Below are 12,570 nucleotides of genomic sequence, written 5' to 3'. Positions count from 1 at the left end.
TATTTGTAACAGCTTCCGTGAGAAAACGGTAAACGTCATTGGTGATCTGAATGGCCAACTGAAGAGGTGTCTCCGGTTGAAATCCTGTGGGTGGAGCTGGTGGATCTGGGGCAGGGGATGGAGACATGGTTATTTTGATTTTTGTTTGTCGAGTATTGTATTTGAGAAAAAAACCAAAAAGTGAGATTGTGGTTTGAGGCAAGTCTGACAAAACTCAACGAGTGAAATGTTTTGTAAACAGAGCTGTTTCACAAGTTTCAAGTAGGTACCTCCAACAACAAAGACATTGAAAAAAGAACGGATTATGCTTGGAATAAGCTAATCCAATTGGGCTGTCAGAGGTTATTTGTTTAGGTGCCAGTATGTTATGTGTTTGGCACCTAAACACATAGAGCTCATGCTTATGAGCATGTTGAATATGCATTTTGAGTTTAATCCAAGGATTAGTGGGGTCTACATGTAGACCCCACTAGCTCCAAACGGAGCTCCGGGTCAAGTTGATCCGAGCCAATGCAGATGTGGGGGTGGACTAAGTGCCCTAATCCGGGCTAACTTAGTGCCAAATGCGGATGCTCTTAGAAGCACAAGACTAAGCATATTTAATCCAGCTTGAAAATCCTAAATAGCTTTACCACTTCCCCAGAATCCTTGTGTAAAGACTTTGTAAGCAATCCAACCTCTTTGAGCCCGGATATCCCATCAGATTAGAGATATCAGCAGATACCTTTTTACGGGTACCATACATCTTTTTGAAAACAAGTACCAAAAAAACACCAAAAACAGGTGCCGGGTGCGGGTGAGGCTGCCCACCATGGAGGGTAAAAATCAGCCAACCTAGCCTAACTCAACCTCTTGAATGGAGGGGGGCACCCCCCTGAGGGACTCTCTGTAGGAGAGGCTTACAACTAAGAGCATCTGCATTGGTGGCTAAGTTGGCATGAGCTAACTTAGTCATCCAAGACCCGGCTAGCACTAGCCAGACCCCCACAACCACATGGGTTGGAGCTACTAAGGGGTTTCAAAGTAGACCCGCGCATGCAACTTGCAAGGCAAGGCAAGCCAGCGTTCAACTCAAATGTTGAACGTTGACTTGCAGTCTCCCCGCAAAACTGGCTTATGCAAAGTGACCTGCATGCACGCGCGGGTCTACTTTGAAACCCCCTACTATTCAGCCAAGTTAAATCACATGGCTTGTCTTCAGTGGTATCAACCACATCACTTTTGCCAGCATTGACTCGCAAGACTAACATTTCCAATACCTGTTCTAGTCTACAGTGATAAAAAAACCTTGTTTCTTTTCATCTGATTAGAAAAAACACATCTACAAGCAAAAGTGGAAATGAAAAGAAAGGTCATGACTATGAGTGAGTGAGTGAAAAAAAGAATATACATAGTGGGTGTAAGGAATACTAATGAATATTGATTGGGTTCAATAAAGAAAAAAAACCTGGGATTGTCAGTGGGAAAGAAGAAACTGGCAAGAAAGAAGAAGAACAAGAATCAATTGAGTGTGAGCAAGCAACTATCAATCTATCAAGTGCCAGCTAGCAAGCAAGAGAAATGGGATCAATCCATTGACTGAAAGCAAGCAAGAGCAAGAAGACCAAACAAAACTGATCCAGGAAAGTGCCAGCAGGAAAAGCATAGCTCTCGTGGTTTCTTTCCCCAGGCTGACTATTTTTCAACTCTTTTGTATTTTTAGTTTTTGTTTTCTTTGTTGTTCATTTTTGTTGTCATTTGTTTTTGTTGTTGTTTGTCTTTTGTTGTTTGTTTTTTGGTTGTTTGTGTTTGTTGTTGTTCTGTTTGGTTTTGCTTTCACCAAGTTGTTGATTGGAGAGTACCTTGGGGAGCTCCCTAGCCACAATAATGGGCCTGTACTATACTCTACTATAACCAGAACCCTATACTAATAACTGTACTAGTATTGGCCTGTATAGCATTATGTGGTTTTTCTCTGAAACAAAAAAATACAGGTATAGTAACTTTTTTTGCCCCTGGTTACCGCAATAACGCACTTAACCAGGTGTAAACACAAGGCAATGACATGTGGGCTCCTGATGATTGTACAAGTGAACCATGCCACCTATCTGGTCCTTGCAGCAATGGCAAGGGCTTATTTAGGAACACCGGGTAGGTCTTGTTCTCTGTGACTGCAGACGTGTGTGGCTCCAGACATGATTGTCTGTTCCCTTCAACTACTTCAAAATCCTTCAGCAGCCTTATGTCAACGGTGGGCCACTACGCTACACTACGCTACACTACGCTACACTACGCTACACTACGCTACACTACGCTACACTACGCGTTAGCGTAGCGGCAAAAAGCGCCCACCAATTTTGGATAGTGTTAGCGCGCTGTTAGCGCCGCTACGCTGCGCTAATTTTCAGCAGTGCTAACAGCACACCAATCCTTTGTTAGCGTTAGCGCGCCGCTACAGTCGCTAAGCTACGCTGCGCTACAGCGCTTTTGGCGGAAAAAAGACCTTTTGTACCGCTAAAAACCCTGTAGCACAGCGTCGCGCGCGCTCTTTGGCGCCCTCTGTGTGTAGCGTTAGCACAATTTCTCCCATCTGCGCTAACTCTACGCTAACAGCTAAATTAGCTGCGCACCCTGTACGCGCTGCGTTAGCGCGGAGGCGGTGCAATTCCTCTAACACTACACTAACTTTTAGCGGAATTCCGCTACACCACGCCACACTAACGCTACGGTTAGCGTAGCTGGCCTACCATTGCTTATGTGGCTTTGTGAGGATTTTTCCCTCTCAGGGGACTTTGCTGAGGCTAGAAAGGCTTTGGGTGCTCTGATCCCCAAGCCCCAGAAATAGATAGATTTTCATCCCTACTGAGTAGTGGTACTGGCAACATCTGGCCAGTATAGTATTGAGATTGTTTTTGTTTCTTCCTTCATTTGGATACGGACTTACTATGTGCACTCCAAAAAGCTCTTCGCGCGCTGTGCGTGAAGGGCGCAACTTTTTCAAATTATTTTTTGACCAATCAATAGACAAGCTTATCATTGTCCTCTGTGAATTTATTTGGAGTTTTTTTAAGCTTCATTGTATGCTTAAAAATCCCACCAATAAAAAAAACAAGCTTGGGGACCTGGAATCAATATTCCCGCAGGCCAAAAAATCCAAATAATTTAGTGAATTATTTTTTGACCAATCAATAGACAAGCTTATCATTGTCCTCTGTGAATTTATTTGGAGTTTTTTTAAGCTTCATTGTATGCTTAAAAATCCCACCAATAAAAAAAACAAGCTTGGGGACCTGGAATCAATATTCCCGCAGGCCAAAAAATCCAAATAATTTAGTGAATCATATTAAATATGTATTCAAAAGTTTTAGAACTTTTTGGCCACTTTGTACTGTTGAGGTTGTGTAGTCTTGTGTCTCCTTTTTCCCTCAAGTCTTTCTGCTTCAAACCTTTCTTGTACATATCACAGTCTGTGACATTTCAGCTTTGTAGTCACCTGGAGCAGCAGACGTGGAAGGACCTCTCCTCATCCTTCCACAAACATCCTCATCACTTCTGCTGTTCCAGGTGAGTGTTTCTTTGTTTTTCTTCTCTCTCTTCTTTCTTCTTTGTTTTCTCTCTCTCTGATGCAATTCATCCTTCCACAAACATCCTCATCACTTCTGCTGTTCCAGCTGTTCCAGATTCATCACTGCAACATGTACAAGGACAAGGCTTTCAAAAACCAGTAACTTTTTCTCAAGATATGCCAAAATGCGCCATTAAGTGGTTAACTTTCCTAATTTTTGAAAGCCTTATTCTTGCACAAAGTGGCCAAAAAACTCTAAAAAGTTTGAATTCATATGTATCATGATTCACTAAATTATTTGGATTTTTTGACCTCTTAACACTTACGTGCTGAGGTGTTCTGCAATTTTTCCGGGTCCAGTGGGAGGTGGGCCAGCGTATTTGCAATCGTCCCGGTAGCAAAGTAAGACAACAAGGTATTTGACAGTGATTACTTTCCATAGATCGTGGGAATGTTTGTTGATGTTGACGGTCTGGGAGTACCCAATTTTGGGGAAGTTGATAAAGCTGGAGTTGGCTGGTATTATGAATGTGGTTGCTCTGTTAGGGTAGAGGGGATAACCCTCGAATTTGCATGCCCTGTAAAGGGCAATGCAAGCTCTCAGGGTGTGAAAGTGGCCCTGCGGCGCCGCTGAATATGCTTTTACAGTGTATGTGTTACATGGTACCAGTTTACATTGGGTGGTTTTGCACGCACCCAATGTAAATTTAGTTTATCACGTGGACCACTGCAATTTTACATCTTTGCATTTTACATTGCCAAACGCATGTAAAATGCAAGATGTAAAATTACTCCACCCCATTTTTTACCTTATCTTCAGCAGCCCTTTGCGCCACTACTTCTTAGTTTACATATGATAGAATAGTCAGCTGGGATCTAACTTATTATAGTAGCCCGGCTGACAACATTAAAGCATCCGCTTCGGTGGCAGGCAAGAAGTATGACATTAGAGCATACACATTGGTGGCTAAATTTGCGCAAGCTAAGAGAATTAAGCCGTGCATCTCATACACATTGGGTTGGGCTAAGCCCCGGCTAATTTATTGAAAAGGTAGAGTCCTGGCTAGCTGGAGCTAAATCTAGCAGCACCTAGCTCATTGGCTAGCAACAATTGGCCTTTACTATACAGATATTGGGATAGTATAGTTATTGTATTTTTTTTGGTCCAATAACAGTACTGTTATTTCCATTTTACATAATGAAATTTTAATACTATATCCAATTGCATGAGGATTTTTTTTTTTTTTTTTGAAAATGCTATATCCAAACGGACTTACTTCACGCACTGCGAAAAGCTCTTCGCGCACTGTACTGCAGTGCGCGAAGTTTGCAAACACTTCGCGCACTGCGCGTGAAGGGCGCAACTTTTTCAAATTATTTTTGACCAATCATTAGAAAAGCTTATTGTTTTCCTCTGTGAATTTATTTGCAGTTTTTTGAAGCTTCTCTGTATGCTTAAAAATTCCACCAATAAAAAGAACAAGTACAGTCACTTGGGGACCTGGAATCCATATTCCCACCGGTCAAAAAATCCAAATAATTTAGTGAATCATGATACATATGAATTCAAACTTTTTAGAGTTTTTTGGCCACTTTGTGCAAGAATAAGGCTTTCAAAAATTAGGAAAGTTAACCACTTAATGGCGCATTTTGGCATATCTTGAGAAAAAGTTACTGGTTTTTGAAAGCCTTGTCCTTGTACATGTTGCAGTGATGAATCTGGAACAGCTGGAACAGCAGAAGTGATGAGGATGTTTGTGGAAGGATGAATTGCATCAGAGAGAGAGAAAACAAAGAAGAAAGAAGAGAGAGAAGAAAAACAAAGAAACACTCACCTGGAACAGCAGAAGTGATGAGGATGTTTGTGGAAGGATGAGGAGATGTCCTTCCACGTCTGCTGCTCCAGGTGACTACAAAGCTGAAATGTCACAAACTGTGATATGTACAAGAAAGGTTTAAAGCAGAAAGACTTGAGGAAGAAAGGAGACACAAGACTACACAACCTCAACACCCCCCCTTGCTGAGAACCAGAGAAAAAGGACAGAAGAAAGAAAGAGAAAAACAGGATAACAATATGGTGTTGTAATTTCTATGTGCTTAATATGTAATTCTATAAGACTGTTGAGCAAGGCTACCAGTCTTTGCTATATGATGATTGTATATACAGTGGTGATAATGTGATAATAAGATATTGTGTGATGAAAAAAGATAATGAAATTACAACTGGGCCAAATGGGCCTATTTATACTAATGCCCACCACTGGTGGGTGTGAATTAGCCCAGTGGGTCCTCTCCTCCTATCAAAGCATTTGAGCACACTTGCTTTCTCAGTGCGTTTCACTTTCTTCACTCTGTACTTACCAACATTCACTCGCCTTCTCTTGATGATTGTGCGCTCAGCAATCAGTGCTTTTCTTTTCCTTGCATTCATTCTGAATGCTACTTTGACATTCTCGGCTAACACTTGCGCATTCGCATCTATGATCGCGGCGAGCTCCTGACTTGAGAATTTAGCCTGCTTGGCTGCTTTTTGTCTGCTGTATTGCTCTTGACGGTAACTTAGCGCCATCCGCACATGCTGATCATGTTTGGTGGCCTGTAGTTTGGGTAGACGGGGATCTTCTATCTCTAGTTCGGTGGACCAAATGCGTGATGGTTCCTGTGACATGTCGTGTGTGATACTTGCTGATGATTGGGTCAAAAGCACACACAAACTTGCTGAGGCCCGTTGTTCAACAGTAAGTAGTCATGTTATGTATCTTCATTGTTGGGGCCTTGTGTACCGTTGGATCATACACTGCCAGCATATTTGGCTGGGATGAAGACATCCCAGTTTAACTAGGATGCACTCAACCAATTCAAAATGGCTTGATCTCATCCAATGAAATATATACCCAAGGGGGGTACCTTTGATTTATATTTCATCAGTTGAGATCAACCAAGTTTAAATTGGTTGAGTTCATCCCAGTTTAACTGGGATAACCTCAACCAAGCCAATTATGCTGGCAGTGATACTGAAATTGATCAGCTCTTGCCGTACCTCTTGCCACCAAAGCACAGGAACCCAGTATGCCCAGGCTCCGCGAATCAATGTCCAGGGAAGGTTTACTGGCAGGAATGCAAGGGTACTAGGTGCCGCTTGGATATTCACAAGACCGGCTGGGGCCTTCTACGACACGAAGGGTTCCACAATCATCCCTGGCCTCATCCAAAAAAGCCTGATCCCTTGGCCCTAGCGGATTTGGCCGATGCAATTAAGAAGAATCCCCAGGCCACTGCCCTCCAGCTCAAGGTCAGGTACCTTATGATAGAACACCCCCAGTTAGTTAATAGCAATTAATGTGTGTCTTACATCGTTTCAATTTGCAGATTGGTAAAGCAACGGGGCCAGATATGCAATTAGATACAATCACGGACATTCACAAATCACTGGGCAACTCCAATCAAGCACGTTACTACAGGCAAGAAATCCTCAAAGAAATTGACAAGGTTGAGGACAAGAAAGGTTGTGACAGGGATAAGTTTCTGAATGATATGTTCCAATGGGATCAGTTAAGTCAAGCAAAATTCCTTCCTCGTGAGATTTTGACTCATCTACTGACATAATCTGTCTTTCTATAATATACAGGAAGGGCCTAGAGGTCATCTCATGTAGTTTTTGGCGAGGGCGCAAACATTTTACCTTTCAATCGCCATGGATGTCAGAGCGGCTGTTGGACCGGTCCATGGATGGCAACAAACTCTACTTGGGTGGTCTAATATCTGATGTCACCTATTGATTCTTCAAATCCGGCTACCTACTGACCACCTCAATATACTGCAATGCTATCCAGTGATGGATTCCCGTACAATAAAGCTGGATTTGAGGATTATCAGAACTTGAAGAGTATTACACAATCCATTTTACTGTTCTTTTCCAACAGTTTCTCCTCCATTCCATCTTGCCAGAAGAACGCGAAAAGCTGGCCACAAGTATTGTAGATTTCTCCAAGGCCCAGCAGAAAGGTTTTGTTGCAGCTTACATGAACGTCTTTGGAAAAACTGATGCAAATGAGGCAATGAAGAAGCTCAAGGGTTGCCGAGAAAACTTCCGACAATCTGTCACACGGGTTAAGCTCAATCGTGCAGTAATGAGGGTTGATGAAGAGGTGTATCACCGTTTCCTTTTTGATTAATAACCGGCCTATTTTTCTTGTGAAAGGGAGCATTTCAATCTCTCTGTATTGGTCTCCTGGAGCCAACAATCCCCGACGGCCCACCACACAAGGACAAAATTGATGAACTGCAACACCGGTTTCCCAAGACTAGACAATGGCTAGACTGGTGGACAATGGCCAATGTCGAGGCCCTGCTTTTCCCGAGCCGCTAAGCAATGTTGGAAGATCATCTGGATGAAGACAACGGCCTTCCAAGCTCGACAAATGCCCAAGAAAGCTTACATTGCGTATACTACATGTTCAGGTGAGGCCTATTTTTTAAAATTTCTCTTTGGTTTTTATTAGTCTGACACAAATAAAAATCTTATTTCTACAGCCCGGGGAAGAAAACAATGCTGAAGGGCATGGTACAGCTGTATGCTTTTGTCTAGAGATGGCAAATGGCACCCAGGTACCCCCTTGATTTTCACCAATTTTGAGACACCCGTACTTGCACCCGGCACCCGCAAGGGGGGGTACCCGGGTGCAGAGGGGGAGGTACCCGGGTGTGGAAGGCAGGTACCCGGGGTACCCCCCAATGCAAGGGGCGTTGATAAATGCACGCTCGTCCCCCGGGGGCATGCCCATGCCCACACCCTTTGAAAAGGGCGTGTGGGGCCGCATGCCCGCCAATGGTCGCTGTAAAGCTCAAAAGTGTTCCTGAGAACCTTTTGCTGAGTACGGAAAGGGATGAATGAGGTTACCTCTGCCTTTCCTGGGTCACTAGACAATAAAACAAGCCCCCCAATCTACGATTGGAAGGTTTATGTAGTGATAGTGGAGGTGTATCAAAAGATAGCCTACTTTGAGCAGGTGGCTTAAGGGTTATGGTGATGTAGCTGATGTGTAAGTGTTGTAATGAGGATGTAATTTGTATGTAAGGGTGTTAAACCACAATATAGAGTGGGGCCAATATTGTAGAGTGAGCAAGTATTGTACTGTTATGGGGTAAGCTGAGTGCAAGTAGTTTGCTGAGAGAAATTACAACTGGGGGGAGGAGAGCCTCCTTAAATAGAAAAGAGTGAGACATTTTAGCTCCAGGGGAACAAGAGAATGAGGGGTTTTAGCTGCCCTGAAGACTACAATGAGGTATTTTGGCTGGTGGTTGACAGGTCACATGAGGTCATGATGTCATATGAGGGAATTTAGCTAGTGAGAAATAGGAGGTGAGATGTTTTAGCTGGCCTGGCCTGTCAAATGATGTCATCTGCAAGCTGCATGAGGGGCTTTTGCTATCTTGACACCTGCATGATGTCATCTGTCAACTGTCAAACTGCAGCCCCTATTACACTAGTCTGAATGCACCTGCATAAGACTGCATAAGCCTGCATCAAGTGTGCATAACACTGCATGACACTGCATGACATGTGCATAGCACAATGTAATGAGTGCAGCTGATGAGGTAAAGTATATGTAAAGGTTTAGACAAGCTGTCAGGGTGGTCCATGTAACGGATTACATGTCTGGGGTAAGTGTGGTTGATGTAACGGATTACATGACCTGAGTATGGTGTTTGTGTGTGTGAAACTGGCTGATGGTGTCTTGAAGGGGTTGTATCTTCTGATCCAGAGGGGTGTAAGGTGTGTTGTCCATGGTGTCCTGTGGAGTTTTGGCGGTAGAATCCAGTGGTGTTGCCGTATTGGTTGATTTGAGAGTAATTCCCTCCTCCTCATTCGGAGGGTCCCTGCGGGACGGCGTCCCCCCTCCACAAAGGGAGGTGCTTAGTTAAGTTAGCTGTATGGGCATGCGTGGGCATGCACGCGCGTGCAGATTGTAGATTTTGTGGGGTAGCAACATATAGATGAGATCTAGCTTTATTCTCATCTACTTCTTTCTCAATCTAGTTTTTTTCATCTTCATATCTCAGTAGTCAATAAAGTTGTGTATATATATAGTCTGTACCCGCGGCTGGTTGAGGATTTCCTCATCTCTCTATCACTCAGCCAGTCGCGGACTCTAACTGATTTTGTGTTAAGATTTCAGCTCTTCAGGTTGAGGCAACAAAAAGGGGGGGGGGCTATCTTGAGGTGAACAGATAGGACCAAGGAGCAGGGTTGAGATTGTTGAAGCTCAGACTCAATGATTTTTATTTCATGTCTGAGGAGCGGATTTTAATCAAACAACTAGGGAGCCCCCCAGCAAGATCCAAAGGGGGCCTAACAACAATAACAGGGAACAGGACAGGTGACAAGAACTGGTGACAGGGAACAGGAGACAACATGGCCACTCGGCCAAACAAATCAGGACAGGAACAGGGGACAGGAACAGGGGACAGGAACAGGGGACAAGAACAGGGGACCACTTGGTCAAACAGGAGACAGGGGCCACTTGGCCAGACAGGATGATGGAGGCCACTTGGCCACACATGACAGGACAAACATTAGCCACTTGGCTAGACAGGAAGTAGAAAGAGAGAACTGTGAGCGGATGAGTCCAAAATTCTGACATTTTGTCCCATTTCCTTATAGGTCTGTTTTTCTATCCTTTTCATATCTATTCTGTTCATTGTTTTTTCTCTTCATTGTTTTTTCTCTTCATTGTTTTTTCTCTTCTTATCCATATGCAATTCATCTCTCTATCACTCAGCCAGTCGCGGACTCTAACCAATTTTGTCCCATTTCCTTATACAGATAACCTCTCGGCGAGGAGGCATACACATCCCTGCTCGCCGAGAGCCCCTCGGCGGGCAGGTACAGATCCCACCTCGCCGAGAGCCTTTCGGCGGGCAGGTATACATGCACCTGCCCACCAAGGGGCTCTCGGTGAGCAGGCTCGGCGGGCAGGTGTATGTATCCCTGCTCGCCGAGAAGGATAACTCTCGGCGAGCAGGTATACAAACACATGCCCGCCGAGCCTGCTCGCCAAGAGCCCCTCGGCGGGCAGGTTCAAGTATACCTGCTCACCGAGAGGCTCTCGGCGAGGTGGGATCTGTATGCCTGCTCACCGAGGATTTCTCTTGGCGAGCAGGTATACATGCACCTGCCTGCCGAGGGGCTCTCGGTGAGCAGGCTCGGCGGGCAGGTGTTTGTATACCTGTGTAAGATGCCGTAGCAAATGGGAAACTGGACGATACAGTCCCGTCGCGGTCAGCTTGTCGGCACTGACGAATCCCGGCTCCAATCTCGGTGAATTGCATAACAAAAGATAATGAAATAGATACTAACCTGGACGATACAGTCCCGTCGCGGTCAGCTTGTCGGCACTGACGAATCCCGGCTCCAATCTCGGTGAAGAAAAGAGATTGGAGTCGGGCGCGGGATCGGCCAGGCTAAGTACTAGCTACAAGCCCTAACCGGGTGAATCCGCCGGAGTATCACTATCTAGGTTTGACTCTAAATACATGATTATGTTCTATGTAGTTTTTGTACTCTTGTATCTACCTGAATCTTCCGCCACTACTCTAACAACCTGCTCGCCGAGAGTTATCCTTCTCGGCGAGCAGGCAAGGCTCTCGGCGAGCAGTGATACATACACCTACCCGCCGAGCCTGCCCACCGAGAGCCCCTCGGCGGGCAGGTGCATGTACACCACGGGCGCACCAGAACGTCATCTGGAGGTATGCGCTGCCGTTGTTCTGACGGTTTGTCTGCTCGCGGCGGCAACCGTTGGAGATTGGTACACATGTATGTTTGGGTAAACGTTGGGCCAACCAAGCCGTTGGCTGGGCGTTGGAGGTAATCCCCGCAGCGGGTGCAAAATGTACCCGGGTCACCCCGTCACCGCCGGAGGCCTGGTGGCCCGGGCCGCCACCGCCACCTGCTGGGGGCCCGATTGGCAGGCACCGATACGCATGTTCCTGACTGGAAAAGTGTAGCTGTGAGCTTGGCAAGTTGCCTTGCTCCAGGGCTACATGTACTGGGGGCAGCCAACCCCAGTTCAAGCCTCGGTGCTGGCAAAAGCAAATTTGCCAACAGCCGTTGGCAATTCATGGCTCAATCCGGTTGGTCTTTGGTTTCAAAGCAACCGGTTGACCAACAGTCTGACCACTGTGGAGCCACTGACCGGGGTTTCTCAGCAGTTTGCCAACGCCTGAGGGGTTGGCGAGACGGTCAAAGAGCTCTGCCCCGGGATCAACAGTCCCAATTTGAGAAAGTGCGCCCGTGGTGTACACCTGCTTTCCGAGAGGCTCTTGGCGCGGTGCGATCTGTACCTGCCTGCCGAGGGGCTCTCCCGCCAAACAAGGCGGGTACCCGCCATTTTTTTTCTTGCTACTTACCGGGAGCGCAGCGGGAGGTGGGCTAAGTCCAAGGAGCTGCGGCTCCTAGGCGCAACAGCAGCGCCTGCAATAAGGCGGCAAGGCGCTGCCCTTGGAACAAGCACTAAGCCCGCGCAGGGTCGCGCTCCCCCGCGGACTGCTGCGGAGGCCGGCGAAACCTAGTTGGCCCAGCGTCAACCGGTACCGGCAAGCTTCGCGGTACTGCAAGGATCTTCCCGCTAGCAACGCCGTAAACCTTGCCGGATCGCCGCCCGCCGTTAAGCAGGGAGAGAGGAAGCAAGTTTTTCGCCTAGCCGCAATAAATGTTAAGCCTCATCCAGTCAGCAACTAACGCAGTTAAAGAAAAAGCAATGGAAAGCAGCACAGCAGCAGAAACCGACCAAACTCCAAGCGTGACAAGGCGAGAGGAGTTTGATGGGGAAGCGCACCAAACTCAAGAACCACCCGCAAAAAAACTGAAGAAGTCGTCAGGGTCCAAGACGACCACCACGGCGGGGAAAGGGGCAGCGAAGAAGATTGTTACGCGGGCGACATCAAAGATCCCGGAAGAACACAAAGAGTCCGGACAAGAAGGCCAAGACAACATCCAGGAAACCTTAGGAAACAATTGGATG

The sequence above is a fragment of the Puccinia triticina genome, chromosome 8A, assembly GCF_026914185.1.
Source record: "Puccinia triticina chromosome 8A, complete sequence".
Classification (NCBI taxonomy): Eukaryota; Fungi; Basidiomycota; class Pucciniomycetes; order Pucciniales; family Pucciniaceae; genus Puccinia; species Puccinia triticina.
This window is presented reverse-complemented; position numbering follows the sequence as displayed.